Source organism: Lissotriton helveticus, chromosome 8 (genome assembly GCF_964261635.1).
Source record: "Lissotriton helveticus chromosome 8, aLisHel1.1, whole genome shotgun sequence".
Classification (NCBI taxonomy): Eukaryota; Metazoa; Chordata; class Amphibia; order Caudata; family Salamandridae; genus Lissotriton; species Lissotriton helveticus.
Window position 1 is genome coordinate 923,593,984 of NC_136069.1, and position 20,588 is coordinate 923,614,571.

Sequence of the window (20,588 nt, forward strand, 5' to 3'; positions counted from 1 at the left end):
CACTGCCACACACTACTGCTTTACTGCTTACTGCACACGCGATCAGTCGTCGTGCTCACCTCTCACCCATCAGCTCCAAGCTCCCAGTGGGCCGACCTCTGCTGCTCGATCCGCCGCTTGATCACCGATCACCAAGCCACCAAACCCCCGTTTTTCTCCTGAATGTCGAATGTGCAGGCCGTCGTAATCTTCCTCTCGGGGGATATAAAATGATTCAATCAAAGGCACTCAACCATCTGGGCTATTTCTCAAATTCTCAGGCCCTCAAGAGCAGGACCGATGTGCCTCCTCACTCTGACGCCATCTTGCCTCCCTCACCCATTTGTTTGTTAACAATAACATGCGGAGGCATTCATTCCTGAAGATAAGATTGCCTTTGCAAAGCGCTCTCATGCATGGTTCATTATAAATTCATATCAAGTTTCAGTGCAATAGACATATCAGAGCTATTCCACTTACATGAAAATTAGATTTATGTTTCAATGTTTTGGTGGCCTTACGACCCTGGACTTTTCCCCAAAATGACGAGTTAAAGGAAATAATAAAGTCTGCAGATGGTGTCATCAAGCCTAAGGATCCATTGTGCACATCATCTGCATATCCCCAGCATTTTTTTTATGAGCAAGGACATCTACTACGTCATCTCTTCAATAAATAGCCCGAGAGTGTGATCTTGTCGGCAGGCGGTCTTTGCATGCTACAACAGGGAACATAAGTTTAAATGCAGAAATTATATGTTTTTTTAAATTCTTGCTGAGAAAAAGTTACACTAAAAATGCTGGCTATGGATACGGAATCTTAATGCGATATTTTATTCTTATCAATTTTGTAAATTTTAAGATCAATTTTAGAATGATATTTATGCAATGGCTTTTATTAAGTGTGAATCAATACATTTGTTTGTGTATTTTGTTTCCATGTCAACCAACATAGGCAGGACTACATGTCAGGAGTAAGGTGATCTTTGTCTCAATAGTGGAATCTGAGCTGCAGTGCAATAGGAAAAGTCGTAGTACTATCTCTCAATATTAGAAAAAGTTACTTATTTATAAATGTATTTATAAAACCTTTGCTAATGCCTTATCTGGTAGAGGCTCTATCTGGCTGCAGAGTCCCTACCTTAGAATATTCCAAATGCGTCAGACTGGATCCAGAAACTTTTTGTGAGCAGGACCCCTGCGCAAAAGGTAGGTGGCGTTATTTGGCTCTGTGCACATCGTCGTCCACAACTGAAGTGACATGGGCAGTACCTATATAGGTGCCTCCCCAGCCCTCTGCATCAGTTTCTTTTGTGTCTTCCACACCAGAAGCACAGAGCCACTAGGAACAGTCTAAGTGCCGGGAGGGATGGGTGAGTCAGTAATTCATATGCGGCTAAATGGATGATCTACCAGGTTAGGGATTACTGTTGGTAAGTAACTTGCTAGTCTGATAGAGACTTCTAGCCACAGATTCCCTACCTTAGAATAGATATCCAAGCAATACCTCCCTGGAGGCAAGGCTGCAATATGGATTACACTAGGTAGTCCTTTTGGACCAAATGGGCAAAATTACCATCTCGCAGGACTTGAATGTCTAGGCAGAGCTGCTTCATAAATGTGTGTAAAGAAGCCCTTGTTGCTGCCCGATATATATATTGGATAAGAACTCCGCAAGCTAACGCAGTGGTTGGAGCTTTGGCTCTGGTAGACTGAGCGTGCGAACCCTTCAGAGTTGATTCTTGGGCAATGCATAGCAGATCTTGACGCAAAGGACTATCCATCGAGAGATGGTCTGCTTCTGCACTGCCTTCCCTTTCTTGGCTCAGACATACCATATGAAGCGTGCGATCAAGGTAGAATGATAACACTCTTTTTTGAGTCCAGTCAGTGCAGTCTCTCCTGTTCTTTTGAAGGGTCAAGCAGAGCATAAAAGGTAGGAAGAGTGATGCATTGGTCGACAAGGAAGGGATACCCACTTTTGGTAAGAAAGATGTCCTGGTTCAAAGAGCCAGTTTGTCAGGGTAAAACGTAAGGCATGGAGGATGCACAGAGAGCGTCTGTAGCTTGTTGATTCGTCAGGCAGATATTATCGCCACTAGGAATGCTGTTTTGAAGGTGAGAAGTCTAAGCGGATAGTTGTGGAGCGGCTCAAAGGGAGCGTACATCAGAAGTGTAAGAACCAGATTTAGGTCCCACTGACACATAATAGGAAGCGGTGGTGGGAACATATGTTGAAGCCCTTTTAGGAGCCTATGAACAACAGGGGATTTTAAAAAGGATGTCTGATATGGCAACTGCAGAAATGGCAGAAAGGTAACATTTAAACGTAACCAGAGCAGATCCCTGATGGGTTAAGATAAGGATAAACAAAAAAAACTGCGAAAAGGTGTGGATATACAGTCAACATGCTTGACTGTACAACCATGCCACAAACTCACTCCAAAGAGAAGTGTACACCATCTTGTTGGAGGGACGCCTGGCTGCTAACATTGTAGACTTTGGGCAGAAGGTCAGAAGCTGTCAATTGTCACAGCTCAGTCTTCACATATGAAAACAATGTGTTTTCAGGTTTGACTGCAAGACCCTGCCCTGTTGCTGCAACAGAAGATTTTACAGAAAAGGCAGCCTGACCAATCAATGCTCATGCTCAACAGCTCTAAACACCAGACTCTTTGTGCCCAATCCAGAGCCACAAGAATGACCTGGGCCCAGTCATTGTTGATTTTCTTGAGAATTCTGGGAAAAGTGGTATTGGTGGAAAGCTGTATAGAAGGCCAGAAGTCCACTTGAGACGAGAGGCGTCTTTAAATGAGAGCAGCCTTTGAAACTCCATCATTCCGAATGGGACATTGTGCTATCCCGTTCATGATCCGCTAGGCATTGACAGCTGAGTTTTACCAAGTATTGAACTACTAGGGAAATGCCCTGGTGTTCCAGCCATGTCCAGAGGTGGAGTGCCTCTTGACACAGGGTGCACTATCTCGCTCTGCCTCAATTGTTGCATTACCCTATGGCAGTGGTGTTGTCCATGAACACCTGAACTAGTCTTGCCTGGACTGATGGAAGACAAGCTTTCTGTGGCAGTCGGATCACCCGAAGACCCAATAGTTTGATGTGGAGTCTGGAATCCGACAGAGGCCCGAGTCCTCTGATCTTCACCTGTTGCAGATTTCTGCCCCTGCCCAGGAGTGACTCATCTGTCACTATAGTCCTCTCTTGTTGGGGAAGGGAGCGGATTCTGCCACTAACTCAATTGCAGTTTGTTAGCCACCACAACAGATCCATTGCAGTTTCCTCCGAGATCTGGACCGTGTTGGGGAGATTCCAGAGATACTGCGCCCACTGGGACATTGGGTCCCACTGTAGAGTTGGCATATGCTATCGGGCATGTGTTAGAAGCAGGATGCAGGAGGCCATGAGGCCCAACAAACTCAGTGTTCTTCACACAAAATCTAGGAGAGTGACTGAAGCATCAGTATCATAGTCTGAATATGCTGGATTCACCCCTCAGGAGATTAAGTCTAAAACTGCCCAGTGTCCAGAACAGCTCAGTAGAAAGGAAGCATCTGAGAGGGAGGGATAGTGAACGCCCAGTGAATGCAGAAGAATCTCCGTAGTCTGAAGTTGGGAGATGACTGCCTAGGGCAAGCCTGCCTTCAATAGCCAATCATTGAGGTAGGGAAAGACTGGAGCCCCTGATCTTCGCAGATGGGCTAAAACCACCATTATCATTTTCCTGAACACCAGAGGGGTGCTGGTAAGGCTGAAGGGGAAAACAGCAAACTGAAAGTGCTCTTGGTCCCCATGAACTGCTGGTAACAACAGTGGGCAGGGGGGATGGGGTGTGGAAATAGGCATCTACCTAGTCCAACGGCACCATCCAATCCTCCGGGTCTAGGGAAAACAGGCCTTGTGCGAGTGTGATCATCTTGTATTTTTCCTTTTTGAGGAAGAGAGGTTGACAATGCATATGTCCAGTCCAGTATAGGATTTTTTGTTTTTTTTGTTTTATATAGCTTGAACTTGACTCCATCGCCGCCGACGCTGTCACCCCCATGAGGAAGACCACATCAGCAGAGCAAGCAAGCGTGCCAGCTGTGACCCCTCACATGGGAATGCAACAGATTGGAGAGACGTTGGTACTCCAACAGGAACCCCTCTGTCCTCAGCATCTTCAAGCAGCTCTCAGCAGTTACCAACACAACCTCAGGTAGGCCAAGAAGGATGCCCTAACCAACCGCATCCAGGCAAGCGCAAACCACACCAAGTACCTCTTCTGTATCGTCAAAGAGTTCTCCTGTCCATCCGCCACTAAAAACACAATCTGCCCCTCCCTGGCCGTCTGCGATGCTCTGGCAGACCAATTCCACAACAAGATATCAGACATTTACAGCAATTTTGACCCCCAACTTACCGACCTCGACCACCTCCTTACAGCCATTGACGCAATCGACAGCCACCAGCTCACCGATTGAAACAGCTCAGGTCCCAGAACACCACAACCATCATGAACTCAATTCACTCTGGGGCACCAACGGACCCCTGCCCAACCCACATCTACAACCAAGGAGGGGAAGAAATCAACAGAACACTCACAGACACCCTCAACCCTTCCATCACCAGGGCCACCGTCTCTGATGCATGGAAACACGCTGAGGTCAAACCGCTCCTGAAGAAACCCTCCGCCGACACCAGAAAACTTAAGAAATACCTACCCATTTCGCTACTCCCTTTTCCCCCCAAGGTTCTGGAGAAAGCCATCAACCACCAGCTCACAGTGTACCTGGAAGAAAACAACCTGCTTGATGCCTCCCAATCCAGTTATGTGCAAATTTGAGCAAAATCGACAAAAAAATCAGCGAGTTCGCGAAAAAATTCACGGATTTGCCCAAAAAGACTGTTTCCCACTGTCTACAGTGGCAAATCAGTGAGTGCTACCTCGTTGGGTAAATGTATAGTGTCCACAATACATTGGGATTGCGCCCGAATCCTGCACCTGTGTGAGGGTGGAAACTGCCTCCGGCGAAAAGGGGTGGGTTAGACCGGCGTAGCCCCAGGAACAAGAATTAAAAAAAAAAAATAATCGAAATTGAAGAATCGAAACTGATCTGCACCAAGGAATCTGGTGTTCTCCCTTTTGTCCTTTGTTCCCCAATTTTAGTAGAAGTGAGTGGAGCGCAGAGGATCTGTTGGAAAGCCAGGCGCTGCCTCTTGACAGTACCCAGCTTTAGCCTGAAACCCCGCGAGTAACCCCGGGAGAGAGCGAGTTTAGCGTTTTCGAACACAAACACCCAGAGCGTGGTCGCCGCTGCTATCTAAATGTCTGCCACTCGCTCAATGACGATGCACGGCCGGGCAGCACAGCAGGGGAGATCCCCAGGGGTCAGGAGCTACTCGGAGCAAGGGGCTGCCGCAGGGCACCGCGGTACAGTGCCCTGCCAACAGGATTCACCCGATGCCCACCAGCAACGGACGCAGCTCGAGGGGGCAAGCGGTTATCACATAATGCATCCCAACGAAGAGTGACGAAATAAGGTTCAGGCAATTGCCAGAAAGGAGATGGAGGCCTTGGAGAGGTACAAGGAAGCACATAGACCAGGTCCTATTAATCTGGCTCTGAGGAGGCTGGGTGGAAATGTTTCAGAGTATGAAGCAAGAGAACAACCACAATTAGGACTCCGCCAATCTAAATACCAGCAGCAGATGAAGAGAGAATACAAAAGAAAGCAAAAGGAGGCCGAAGACACTGAAATCCAGAAAAGGAAGGCACTCCAGAGAGAAAAGGCAAATCAGCTAGAGGAAAAAAGAAGGCAACAGGAGAAATAGAGAAGGGAAACTTTTGAAGATGACCGATATCAGGTAAATAATGCTTTTCTGGACAGACTGGGAAGTGCACAACAACCAGGTTCCATGTACCGAGCTGGCCGTTTCTAAACTGGAGACCGCCATTTTTATTCCTGATACAAGCAGTAATTCGTAACCTGGCTTTGCAGATCTGATCGTTTCACTTACTTTTAGTGACTGAAAGATAACTGCTTTGTGACAACTTTGGTCAGATCAGTCTGAAAAGTTCCAGAGATGATTACATTGCCATCACCCCTTTGTTCAGCCGAGCGTTTTTTTAAGCTAAATTTAAGCTTCATCGTCAAGTGATTAATTTCCATCATTTCACTTCTGCCAGAATATTATATATTTATGGTAATAAAAATGTCATTTTTTTTGTTAATTCTAAAGGAAACAATCGAAATCGGTATCTTGATTAAGTGATTTGTAAAAAGTGTTTGCTGTTGTGTTTTCATCAGTCAAAGTCACATTTTCTCAACTAGTAGGAGTACAATAGTACAAAAATGTATACAATTGTAATATAAATGCCATTACCTCCTTTGCTCTAGTGAGCTGGGCATAAAAAAATAAATCCGCCCGCTCGCAAATTCGCAAATTTTTGGCAATTTCGCCGAAAATTCCCAATGCCCATGCTTATTTCTGATCCAACCACAGCATCGAGACCGCCAGATCGTAGCAACAGACAACATCAGACGCCTCCTCGACCAAGGTGAGACCCCAGCCTTGATCCTCCTTAACCTCTTGGCAGTCTTCGATACCGTGTCCCACCATACTCATCACCAGAACACAAATCGGCATCTGGGATCTCCTCCTTCCTCACAGGACAAAAGCAAAGGATCAACCTACAACCCTTCACCTCCGAACCCAAAAGCATCATCTGCAGCGACCCCTTCCCAGGGCTCCTTCTCCGTCCCCACCCTCTTCAACATCTGCATGATGCCGCTAGCCAACATGGACCACACCCCCTGATTCAGAATCAGAATCAGAGAGTACTTTATTCGGCTAAAATCATGAACCATGAAAGTAGCAACATAAACAACATACTACATACAGAAGCTAACCAAAAATACACATACTCATTATATTTCATTTAGACTAATAGTTTTCCTTAATTTCAAAACATGCTTAAAATAATTTAGAAGAACCACAACAGTAAAAACAGTATCCATTCTCTGACATTCTAGGAATGCTAAACGACATCTTTTTAAATTCATGTCTTTGAGAAAGGGGATTAAAAATTTTCGGCGAGGAATAGTATAAAATTTACAAAAGAATAAAATGTGAATGTCGGATTGGGGCGAAGAATCATCACAGGGGCAAGTTGATAAAGTCTGCGACCATAAATTCATCTTTGGGAAGGACAGAAGTCTAAAAACAAGATTCAATCTAAAGCGGGTTAAAAGAAATCGATCATGATTTGACATCAACAGGGTCAAATAGGGCTGTACTTTTACTCCAGTCAGTATCAGGTTATGCCAGGCAACTATCTTTTTACTGGCTTCTGCTCTTCTTCTTTTATCCTTGAGGTGATCCAGGCTCAATTTTTTCAAAGATCTTCTGGGTATAGTTCCCATAGATAATGGATCCTCATAATATTCGCAGTGTCCAATATCAAACATAAATTGCTTAATATATGCTAACCATTCCACATTGGCCGTATTTTCCATGTTCAGAATATCCTGTATCACAGCCCGGTTAACTACACATTCATTAGTAGTCCATACCCTGTGCCACAAAAGAATGGGCTGTATTCTAATTAAATCTGATAAATAAGGTTGACCCAGCTCCACATGGCAAATGTAAGTTGATACGCTCTGCGGTACAGATAAAACATCCCGTAAAAATTTATTTTCAACAATTTGTAGTGGGTCAATATTGGAAAAGCCCCAAAGTCCCGCACCATAGAGGGCTACGGATGTACATGTGGCATTGTATATGGTCAAGATTTCTTTTATTGGTTTTTTCCCCAGCTTTTTCATGAAAGTCCTAACGGCCATTAAAGTTTTTTGGAACAAAAGAGTTCTGGCCTTTATGGCACTTAGCCATCCCCCCGTTCATGAATCAAAATACCCAAATAGGGAAAAAATGAAATATTTTCCAAGGGAACGTTATTTAAAAACATGCTTTTCGACTTTTTACCAGATTTTGTGCCGCAGTTCACGGAGTATGTTTTACCACAATTAATTTTCAAGTCTAAACTCAACATGAACTTTTCAAAGGATACTAACAGTTTCTGTAAGGCCAAGGGGGTTCGAGCCATTAGGACGGCATCGTCCGCATACATGAGCGCAGGGATCGACCTCTTCCCCACTCTAGGCATGTCCCTGCACTCCTGCAGGAGACGATGTTCAAGTCCATTAATATAAAGAAGAAATAGGAACGGGGCCAGTACGCAGCCCTGGCGTACTCCGCGTCCCACTCCAAATCTTCTAGTACATTCTCCCCCACGGCCATAACGAACTGATGCAGTGGCACCTGAGTATAAATCTCTCAAGAAACAAATTATGGCATCATCGACGCCTAACCTTTGCAAAATATCCCACAATTTGGTATTTGAAACACAATCAAATGCCGAAGACAAATCAACAAACGTAAAATATAACCGTTCCCCTTTAACCCTAGTATATTTTTGTTGGGTAATCATTAAATTTAGGCATTGTTCCACGGTTCCCAAACCTTTCCGGAAACCGTACTGTAGGTCACTCAAAATTTCATTATCTTCAGCCCAGTTCTGAAGTCTTGCCAAAATTATTCTCCCGAGAATTTTTACAGATGAATCAAGAAGGGAAATTGGCCTATAACATGCACAATTTTGTCTCTCACCCTTCTTGTAAATTGGCACGATTATTGAGGTAAACCAGGATTTATGCAGGCCATTGGCTAGGGCGGCATTAAAAAGCTGTACCAACATGGGACCCCAAATCTCCATATTTGCTTTATATACATCTGCAGGGATCCCATCTGGGCCAGCAGCCTTTCCACCCTTAGTTGCATTTAATCCGATTAAGACTTCCTCCAGGGATATCGCCAATTTTTCCTCACCCATTGCACTATTCACAAATTTAAAAACATCAGTCGAGCATGGAGCATCCTGCGAGCTATATAAAGTTGAGAAGTGTTCCACCCATTCCTCTTCGGTAATCGCCGTCTCAATACGAGCCTTATGACTGTCAAAGAGGAAAGGGGCGTTAACTACCCTCCAAAAAGCAGATGCATCTTTAGACTGTGCAGCCTCGCAGAGTTCTTCAAGGGCCTCCTTTTTTATAGCATTTTTCCTATTTTTCAGGGCCTTATTATAAGAATTCCTTAACCCTCTTATTATTAAATGGTCCCGGGGTGATCTATGGATGGCATTTTTCAAGTCACTTAGTGCCCTGGTACAAGCGGTATCAAACCAGCTTTTAATGCGCCTAGTCTTATTTCTTAGCTCCACCCACAAACTTTTTTTAATTTCAAGAGCTATTTTATCAAAATGCTCTAAGATCTGAATGGAGCAGGCCGATCCCCCTAGGCAAATAGAAAAACTATCTGAACAGGTATTTAGCAGTTTTGCCAAAAACCTTTCTGGCGTAACCTTGCCCCATTTTAGAGTATACCCATTTTGCCTACCCAGAATCAAATCAGAGGCTATGTCAGGGGTGAGAATATATTCGGAATGATCATAAAAAAGATTCTCGACCTCTAATGATAAGGGCAGATGATCACTTAGGGGTAACTCCAAAATCGTTAAACTATTGATTCTATTTCCATAACTATTTGATACAAGAATAAAATCAATAGTGGACATGGCTCATCTGCCAACAAATGTCGGCTGAAAGGAAGTGGGGTTCTGAGCTATTTCATTCACAAAACCCAAATCATACATAAATACTAGCTCATTAAATAGATCCCCAATCAAGGTATGTTCAAAATGTGTTAGATGTATATTTTGTTCTAACATTAGGCCACAAATCCCCTTTTTTCCCCCTTGTACAGAGTGGACAGTTAAAATCACCCCCCCATAAAATTACCATTTCCTTATTTGATTTTTCTGTTTCATGTTGTATGTTTTCCCTAAGTGTTCTTAAGGTAATCAGTATTTCAGCTTTCGGGATATTATTGTAAAAATTAATCAAGATTACAATAAGTCCCTTTATACATATGGTTATAAGTTGATAGTAATTTGAATTAGGTTTAAAAGTTAATTTCTCATATTTAAGCTTATTCGAGAGGAATGTTATTAAACCTCCCTTCGCACGGCCATATAGACCACCCTCAGCTGGGGTAAAGAAAGTTCTGTACCCGCTTAAATGTACGGGTTCTGTGGTCCATGTTTCTTGGAGGACCACAACATCCCGCTCAATTAGGATTAGCTCAAATGATGGATTGTCTATCTTATTTTTTAAACCTGCTACATTCCATGATAGGAATGTACAGGAGTTCCGTTTTTTATTTCTTCCTACCTCATCCACCGTGGAGATATCACAAACTATCTCCTTCCATCGGGAGCTCACTTTTCCACTGTTATCCCCGGACTCAACCTGCTGGGCTATAACAATACTAGAAGGGAGCTCCTCACCAACACCAGAATTTATATAGATGGTCTGTTCTGAGAAAGAGGTTATTCGGCATCCCTCCCCTAGGGAGGGCATTATAGGGTTACTTTTAGGTGCGTCAACCTCTACCAGACTCCGAGTGTTTGTACGATCGGCAACCTTTTCATGTCAATCGACATAATCAAGGCCCGAAAATACATCAAATCTGTTGTAGGTTGGGAGATTGTAGGCTGGGCACCACAAATCTCTGTTCTCCAGGAAAAGGTTGTTATTCCTATAATCCATTCCAGGGGTAATTGGGAAGAATTGCCTCTGGGCAATACCAAACTGCGTCCCGGGTTTGGATAATGCATTCGGACCGTATCCACGTTGGTTTGAAGAAAACCAATCTACAGGTTGTCTTACTCTATCCCTACCTCCAGGATTTTGTCCTGGACAATATGGATAGAAATAACTAAGATAGTGAGTAGAGATAGAGTCACTGCCCTTTGACTCATACCAATCTCCTATATGACGAACTGCTCTGTGGTCTTTGAAATTTACAATAATAACATCCTCTTTCTTATCTTTTGGTCTAGAGCCCACCCAGACTGATCGCCTCACTGTCAGGATTTCTCCATTGATATGCGCTGGCAAGGGTCTGTTATTATATAACCAATGTGTTACTTTATTTCTTAATGCATGGTGATCTTCCCTAGCATCCATAGGTAACTCGGGGACGCCTGCCATAACTATAGTATAGGTAGCAGCTTCAGGTGGTAGGTCAACCGTTCTCCTTTGGTACCGTTTTCCAATATGTGGATTTGCTGTACCATTCTCCTTAATGACCTTAGATTGGGGTATCTGTGGCCTTTCTTCTACCAACATTTTGTTCTCACCTTGGCCGCCTACTCTACTCACAGGTTTAATGTCAGGCTTCTTTTTTAACGAGGTTACAGGTGGAACACTTTTTATCCCATCTCGACCGGGTTTTGTGGGGGGAATTGGGCAAGGTGATGCTAATTTGGGAGCAGTAGCCGTTGACACAGGTAAACCACTAGATTTAATTAGATTCACCCCCTTTATCAGGTCAGCTAGTAATTGCGTATTTCTCCCTATTTGTTCGTCTAGCTGGTCAAATCTGATATTACACAAAATCATTCTTTCCAACAGTGGCTGAATTAGGCCTTTTAACAAACTTTCTAATTTCACAAATAAAGCAGTCTCACCAGAGGGACAAAAATCAGTTGTCACTAGGGGCAAAATTGGGAGAGATGGTAAAGTCACCGCATCAGTCGCAACTGGGGTCGAACTCCTCTTCTGTACTTTAGCATCCCTAGCAGGCATAGACCAACCCCCTCTTTTTTTAATATTATTAGTAGTAATTTTCAGTGGTGACATCTGGGTTAAATTAGTAAGTGGAGCAGGCGAAAATCTTGGGGAGTCAGAAAGTCCTTCGTCATCATAAGTACTACATGGACTCATGTGGTGAGGTTTCAAACTGACCGGAGTTGTTAATATGGAAAGCTCAGTTGTGGAATAGTCAGATACACCAATTTTATCCTCCCTTTTTCCTAAATTAGGTGACCTGATTTCTTCCACACTGCTATGTACATGCGATCCCAATGGGGCTGACCCTATATTGCCCACACAAGTACTTTTACTTATCATGTTAACTACTTGTGAGCTTTTTCTAGGTGCTTGTACTTGTACTTTGTGCATCTGCTTCCCCCTTCTCCTTCGTGTTTTTGCCTTTTTAAATATTCTTACAGGTGGGGTATGATTTTGTTTTTCCATGATATCTGGATAGTCAGAAGGTTTTATAACATGGACCTGTGCGGTCGCAGTAACTACCTTACCACAGGAGATAGGAGGTTTTTTAGGCGAGGATATATCAATTAAGAGTGCCTCCTCATGCATCACTGAAAGATTCCCCTGTCCAAGGGAGGCACGTCTATTAGAATTAATCTGGGTAATTTTTTGGATTAAGTAATTATCCATAGGCCCTTTATCTAGTTTTTTCTTATTCATTTTGCTAGCTTAAAATTAAACAGATTCTGAAATGCTTTTACAAATAGTTAAAATAAATATTAAATATAAAAACTAAACAAAAACAGCACGGCTACAACACTCAGAGGCCGCGCTTTTTATCCTACGTAAGTATGACAAGTATTGTCAATAAAAGTACCTAGCTCTCAAGAGTCCCAGATCCCAAGAGCACCAGCATCTAGTGCCCAGTCCAGTCTCTGCAGGCCTCTGAGGGCCTCAGAGGGCCCGCCCTTTGCCCGGGCTTCGCTCCGCGCTTTGCCCCGCGCGCGTCCCGCTAGCGCGTCTAGGGCTGTCTTTAAATACCGGGAGAGGGCGGGAAGAGGACCAGCTGCGGCGAGTCTCTGAACCCAGCGCCCGCTGGTCCTCGCAGTCCCGAGATGGTGCAGACGTCCATCGACGGCTCCTCTCCAAGGTCAGGGAGTCCGGAAGGTGATTACCTCGAGCAGCACCCGCGAAGCGGGGGCCGCGAGGAGTGGGTCGGCAGGCAGCAAGGAATCCAAGTAGGCAGAAAACTAGCGTTAACAGCACCACAAAGCAAAGCCAGCCCTCTGTTCTAATAGTCCAGGCAGGAGGGGGCGGGAAGAGGACCAGCTGCGGCGAGTCTCTGAACGCAGCGCCCACTGGTCCTCGCAGTCCCGAGATGGTGCAGGCGTCCCTCGACGGCTCCTCTCCAAGGTCAGGGAGTCCGGAAGGTGATTACCTCGAGCGGCACGCGCGAAACGGGGGCCGCGAGGAGAGGGTCGGCAGGCAGCAAGGAATCCAAGTAGGCAGAAAACTAGCGTTAACAGCACCACAAAGCAAAGCCAGCCCTCTGTTCTAATAGTCCAGGCAGGAGGGGGCAGGAAGAGGACCAGCTGCTGCGAGTCTCTGAACGCAGCGCCCACTGGTCCTCGCAGTCCCGAGATGGTGCAGGCGTCCCTCGACGGCTCCTCTCCAAGGTCAGGGAGTCCGGAAGGTGATTACCTCGAGCGGCAACCGCGAAACGGGGGCCGCGAGGAGTGGGTCGGCAGGCCGCAAGGAATCCAAGTAGGCAGAAAACTAGCGTTAACAGCACCAGAAAGCAAAGCCAGCCCTCTGTTCTAATAGTCCAGGCAGGAGGGGGCGGGAAGAGGACCAGCTGCGGCGAGTCTCTGAACGCAGCGCCCGCTGGTCCTCGCAGTCCCGAGATGGTGCAGGCGTCCCTCGACGGCTCCTCTCCAAGGTCAGGGAGTCCGGAAGGTGATTACCTCGAGCGGCACCCGCGAAGCGGGGGCCGTGAGGAGTGGGTCGGCAGGCAGCAAGGAATCCAAGTAGACAGGAAACTAGCGTTAACAGCACCCCCTGATTCAACTTCATCTCTTACTACGACAACACTCAGCTCTTCCTCTCCCAACACCACCAGATCCAACTTCTGGAACACCATGTCCAACGTCGCCAATTGCATGATGTTCAACTCCTTGAAGTTTAATATAGACAAAAAAGAGGTGCTCATCTTCGGAAACAACACCTTATCTTGGGATGACATCTTCGTCATCTGAACAGCTCTGGAGAGTGAACCCTTTGGAATTGCTCTGTGGGATCGCTGGTCCGCTCAGGCCCGTGTTTGGTGGGTGGAGGCCGGCTGGAATATGGTGTGGCAGTGAGCGAGACTCGCGTGGCGTTCTGCCCTGGATCACGCTCGCACTGCATGACCAGTTCCTGCTTTGGACGAGTTCATTGAGCCTCCCGGACCTGCTCTGTGTGACCGGTTAATGACAGGCTGGTGTTTCCCCCCGCGTCTCGCCTGGGACGATCCTTGAGCTTAGAGCCACGCTTGAGCAGCTGGGTGTGACCTGGCTTGCTGCACTGGGCCACAGAAATGCATCTAACCTATACTGGCACTTACAAAATTTCCATTCTTAACTTTTACTTGTTTTAGATGGCAGTGGGTACCCCGGCGGGGGGGCCTACAAAAATACTGCGTTTTCTTCTGTGGTGCATGAGGATTGTGGATGTGGTGTTGCCCTACCACTCGGCTGGGTCAGCAAGATCCGCGTTTCCTGACTCCAGGGGTTGTCGTCATGCTGGCCTGGCTCTGCTCATTGCACTGAGTGATAACCAGCTGAGCCACGCTCTCCAGTGACTGATCCCTCCACAGACAGAAGCGATCTACTGCGTCATGGTCTGGGGTTATCAACTGGATCGGTTGATTCTATATTTGTGCCTGAGACACGGTTCGCCCTTTCATAGATTCACTGCCTGCAGGGTGTTTTAAAGCTGCTAGGACCTGGGGTCTAAGTTGTCTGCAACTGGGCTGCTCCCTTTATTATATTAATACAATGGGTAAAATGGACAAGGCTCAGCCTAAATTGAGCTTTGAACAAAGAAAATCCAGATACTGGTACAACTCATCGGAAGCTGCGATGGCGGGCTCAGGTAAAGAAACGGAGGTAACAAGTGGGGACATTAAACAGATTTTGGCGGCAATGCAAAAAAACCTGTCCACTATAGATGGTCAAATTGACTCCCTTTTATATAGAATGGACCGCATGTCTGAATGGCTGGACAAGCAGGCAGAGCACCCAGATATATCAGTGCCGCGCATTGCAGAGGTAGAGGATGCGCAAACAGACGCGCACAACACCCAAAAGCAAATGGAAAAAGCCTTGTCCATTCTACAGGATAAATCTGAGGATTTGGAGGCCAGATAACAACATAGCAACCTGCGCATTAACGGCCTTCCGGAATCTACTGCAACTGTGGTCATGGAAGTTTTCGTTGAAAAGATACTCACTATGCTGTTGGGCGCTGACACATTCACAGCCATGTTTGTTGTTGAACAAGCGCACCGCTCATTGGGACCCAGACCTTCTCCTGGCACTGCACTGCACCCTATTATTGCTAAATTGCTTAACTACAGGGACAGGGATGCTGTGCTGAAGAAAGCTAGGGAATTGGGTGAACTGAGATATGAGGGCTCCTCCATTTTTCTGTTTCCTGATTTTACACTAAGGGTTCAGGAGGCTAGAAGGCAATTTGTCCCAATTAAACGCAAACTGAGAGAGCTTAATGTAGAATATGCTATACTATACCTGCTAGATTGCGAGTGGTGATAAATGGCGCTGCTAGGGTCTTCCTGGATCCTAAATCTCTCCAAAAAGCCATTAAAGAGTGGAACATTGTAGATACTCACAAACAGGTCCCTTGTGCCAGGGATGGTGCGGCTGGTCCGGCTGGAAGTCTGGACGAAATTGATTCGCACTAGATTGCGACCTTTGTCTAAAACTGGCGTACTGATCTATTGTATCCTTGTATATGCAAACTAATGTGACAATGTGTTGCCTACCAGTCTGTTCATTAGGTATGTAGGCCAGTTTAATGATAAGTTTTCCTCCTGAATGGACGGTGTTACCCCATAGTGAGAACTCATTCCTTGCCAGACAGTAGGGATTTTGTTTAGACTGGATGCAATTGTCATGATTTGCAGGAAGCGCCTGCAAAAGAACAATAGTTACTTACCTGTAATCTGTGGTTCTCCAGTATTGGTGTCTTTCATAGATTCACATGCCTGAATCATTCCCCGTCGTCGGAGTAGGAGTCCCACGGTATATAAAAAAGCAGTAATATGCCAATTGTACATAGCAAATAACAGTTATAATAAACCAGGAAGTAAAGTAGCCTCAGCTACCAAGGAAAAAACTTCCACATTAGTGACCATCCAAGTCAATATGTTAGACCAAACTGCAGCCAATCAGGCCACAGCTCCCACCAAGGTATTCTCCCCAGAGACCCAGGCTGTCAGATTTTTGTAGCACTGGAGAGTACCAGAGTATATATATATAATCTTAACAGTCTGGGTGAGACTCTGAGGGGAGGTGGGTGGGTGCATGTGAATCTATGAAAGACACCAATACTGGAGAACCACAGATTACAGGTAAGTAACTATTGTTCTTCTCCAGTATTAGGGGTGTCTTTCATAGATTCACATGCCTGAATCCGAGTAGTTAGCAGTAATACAATATGTCGCTCTTAGACGCCAAAAGAACAGTTTTCATGCATGAAAATCAAGCAATGCAACAACATATGAAAGCGTCAAAAGAGCAATAGGAGGTGGGAGAGATCATCAGAGGCTCACCTTATTGAAAAAGATTACGCAGTACTGCTCTCCCCACCGAGGCATCGGTATCACTTGAAGAATCCAGACAGTAATGCCTCGTGAATGTGTGTCTGCTGGACCATGTTGCGGCTCTGCAAATGTGCAGGAGAGGCACACCAGCAAACAAAGCAGTTGAAGAGGAGACTGCTCTCGTAGAATGCGCTCTAGGTAAGGTCTGTAAGGGTTTACCTGCTTGTTGATGGCAGAGCCCTATCGTGGATGAGACCCACCTGGCGATAGTTTGTTTTGTCACTGCACAGCCTTGCCTTGGTCTGCCATGCGCTACAAATAGCTGATCCGTCTTTCTGATGGCAGCTGTTCTTGAAAGATAAAACTTAAGGCATCTCTTAATGTCTAATGTGTGTAAAGTCCTCTCAGCTGGTGACTGTGGATTGGGAAAGAATGTCTTAAGTATCACTGGCTCATTTAAATGAAAATCCGATGGCACCTTGGGCATGTACTTCGGGTTGGTGCGTAGTATCACAGAGTCATTTGTGAATTGCAAGAAAGGTGGCTTAGACGTGAACGCTTGCATGTCACTCACCCTTCTGGCTGATGTTAACGCCAGCAGTAATGCAACCTTCCAAGTGATGAACTTGAGATCAACTTTATGGATTGGCTCAAAGGGATGGCGCATGAGCTGAGCTAGTACTATATTCAAATGCCAGGATGGAGGTGGTCGACGTATTGGTGGAAACATACGAAATAAACCTTTAAAGAATTGCTGGATTATTCTTGAGGAGTATAGAGAATTCGTACCATCCTGACGGTATCGTGATATAGCCGCTAAAAACACTTTAAGTGTTGAGTGCGCCAAACCTGATTTAGCCAACTGCAAAAAGAAAGGTAAGATCTTTTCCGGTTCCGCATTCATGGGATGTAAATTCATAGTTTGGCACCAAACACAAAAACGTTTCCACTTGAGTTTGTAAGTTTTGTTCGTTGAAGGCGCTCTAGCATTGGCTAGGACTTCTTGACAGTCATGTGGAATGTTCAAGTGTGCAAACTCATGGTGTTGAGGAGCCAAGCCGATAATTTCAGAGAATGAGGGTCTGGATGATACACCCTGCCTTCTTGAATTGTCAGAAGATTTGGAATTTGAGGCAGTTGGATTGGTTCGCGCTCTGACAGAAGAAGAAGCTGTGTGAACCAATACTGTCGTGGCCACCGTGGAGCAATCAGAATTATTCGACACGGTTGTCTCCTCCTTTTCTTGATGACTTTGGGAATTAACGGAATTGGCGGGAAGGCGTAGGCAAATATCCGCTCCCAATTCATTGACAGAGCATCCCCGCAAGATTCTCTGTGGGGAATCCAGCTCGCAAAGTGAGTACATTTCTTGTTCTGATATGTTGCGAAAAGATCCAGATCGGGGTGACCCCATCTCTGGAAGATCCGATCCAGCGCTGGCTGATGCAGTTCCCATTCGTGAGTGCTGCTCTTGGATCTGCTCAATGAATCTGCCAGCACATTGGCTACTCCTGGAACATGCACCGCTGACAAGTTGATGTCGTGAGCCAGAGCCCAATTCCAGATCTCTTGAGCCTGTTGAGACAATCGGGCTGATCTTGTGCCCCCCTGCTTGTTCAGGTAATGCATGCTCGTTGTGTTGTCTGTTCAAATTAACACTGTCGAGCCTTCTAGAATTGCCTGAAAGGATTTTATGGCGAGGAAAATGGCCCTTAATTCCAACAGATTGATGTGCCATTTCTTTTGTTGACCGTCCCATTTGCCACTGATCGTCATCCCTTGAAGGTGAGCGCCCCAACCTTTTAGCGAGGCATCTGTGGTCACTATGAATCTGGGGACTTCTGCGAGGAAAGCACAACCCACTTGCAGGTGGTGTTTCTGACTCCACCATAGGATTGTATTCTTCATTCGAGGTGTTAAGGTGATGATATCCTCGAAGGAACCTGATACCTGCACCCATTGGTGACTGAGTTCCTCTTTGTAAGGGTCTCATCCTCAGACGACAGTTTGGAGTGAGAGGGATGCACGATGAGATCATCCCTAGGAAAGATTTGAATTTCCGAACAGAAACGCACTCTTTTGTGAGGAGTGTAGTTGCCATTTTTCGGATCTTCTCCTGTCTTTCGCTTGAAATGAAGACCTGAGCGAGCTTGGAATCCAGCGTTGCTCCTAGGAAAGACTTCCTTTGTGATGGTATCAGATCTGATTTCTCGAAGTTCACTGAAAACCCCAGGCTTTGAAGCAGGCAAAGGCATTTCTGGACATGTTCGCTTGTTGTGTCGTAGGAATTGGCCTTGATAAGGCAATCGTCCAGATATGGGTATATCTGAATACCCTGCAATCGTAAGTGGGCCGCTACAGGTGCCAACATTTTTGTGAATACCCTCGGGGCTGAACGTAGTCCAAAGGGAAGCACCTTGAATTGGAAATCCCTGCCAGCCACTCTGAACCTTAGGAACTTCCTGTGTCTGGGGAAAATAGGTACGTGGAAGTAGGCATCCTGAAGGTCGAGTGTTGCCAAGTGGTCCCCTTCTGCCAAAAACTGGAGGATCTCTTGGAGAGTTAACATTCTGAACGTTAATTTTTTGATGTATTTGTTGAGGGCACGCAAATCGAGGATTGGGCGCCATTCCCCTGATTTTTTGCGTATCAAGAAAAAACGAGAGTAAAAGCCTGTTCCTCTCTGGTGTTGAGTTACTCTCTCGATTGCCCCCTTTCGGATCATTGTATTGATTTGGATGAATAGCTCCTTGAGATGTGCTGGGGGCGGCCCTTTTGGTGGTGAATTTGGAGGGGTCTTTACAAATTCTAATATGTGGCCCTTGGACACCACATCCAGCACCCATTTGTCTGTAGTAATCTTTGACCATTTTGAGCAATGTAGGGATATTCTTCCTCCAATTCGTTTTTGGCTGGGACACAGTGGCGGCAGGAAGTGATTCTCACTTTTTGCTGGTGTTGTCTCTACCCCGATATGTGGTTTTCCCTCGGGGCTGTGAATAAGTATTTCTTCTTTGGCCATAAGGTTGTTTTTTATATGGCTGGTACCTCTGGGTGTTTTGGGTGTTCGTATAGGAACGCTGTTGGTAATATCCCCCTCTATTTGAGAAGCTTCCTCTTCCTCTAGCGCCACGAAAGGAAGATTTGCGATACTGCAGATACCCAATGATCGTGCAGTTTCTGGATCCTTTTTGATGGCCTGCAAAGCCTCATCCACATGCGAGCCGAATAGGTACTCGCCGTCATAAGCCATGTTCAACACCTTGGCTTGTACCTCCTGCCTAAAGGATGTAGATTTCAACCATCCCTCTCTTCGAAGGACTGAGGCTCCTGCCAACTGTCTGAATCCTGTAGCTGCTACAGCCACTGCAGCATCAATGATCTCCGACGAAGCACACTCCCCTTCTTGCAGAATTTTAATAGCCTCAGACCGGTCCGGTTCAGGCAGTTTCTTAATGTAAGGCGATATGTCAGACCACATTTGTTTATCATACCTGCCAAGAATTGCCATAGAATTTGCAACCCTCACTGTGGTCGCTGCAATCGTGGATACCTTTTTTCCAATGGTATCGAGTCGTCTCCCGTCTCTGTCCGTTGGCGTGGAGATTTGAGACGACGGGTTCTTTGCTCTCTTTTGAGCTGCCTGCGCAATGACTGACTCCGTCTTGGCCTGGCCAATCAGGCAAGCAGGTGAAGAAGCTGGTGCTCTGTACTTTTTATCCACTCGGGGTAAAACTGCAGGTAAAGAATTTGGTGTGGCCATGATTTTTAGACCTTCTTTCCAAATAAAGTCTATAATAGGAATAGACCAACTTTGCCTCTGAGACAAACTCTTAAAATCGTACAGGAAACATTCGTCCTGTTTAGTCTCCATGGTAATGAGAAATCTCTTGGTTGCATTGTCCATAATCCTATGGAAATTCGCAATATCCACCGGTGGTGATTCAGCCTTTGGTTGTTCATCTGGAGAAGGTGAGTCAGCTTGATAATCTTCATACTCCGACGAATCCGATTCATCTAATTCACCTTCTTCCTGAGCCTCCTCCTCAGTATTCTCATCCTCCGCTTGGTTATAGGGCACCGGTATGGATAGGTTATGCCCCGTTTCTTCTGGTA

The 20,588-nt window shown here is 45.7% G+C and overlaps 1 protein-coding gene and 1 pseudogene across 1 annotated transcript in view; one reads left to right on the top strand and one right to left on the bottom strand.

Annotated features, from left to right (window-relative positions):
- Nucleotides 1–20,588, bottom strand: part of LOC144773827 (uncharacterized) — a 1,242,163-nt gene that overhangs the window by 57,515 nt on the left and 1,164,060 nt on the right. The gene's annotated exons all lie outside the window — the stretch shown is intronic.
- Nucleotides 5,301–6,000, top strand: LOC144771819 (epithelial-stromal interaction protein 1-like; annotated as a pseudogene).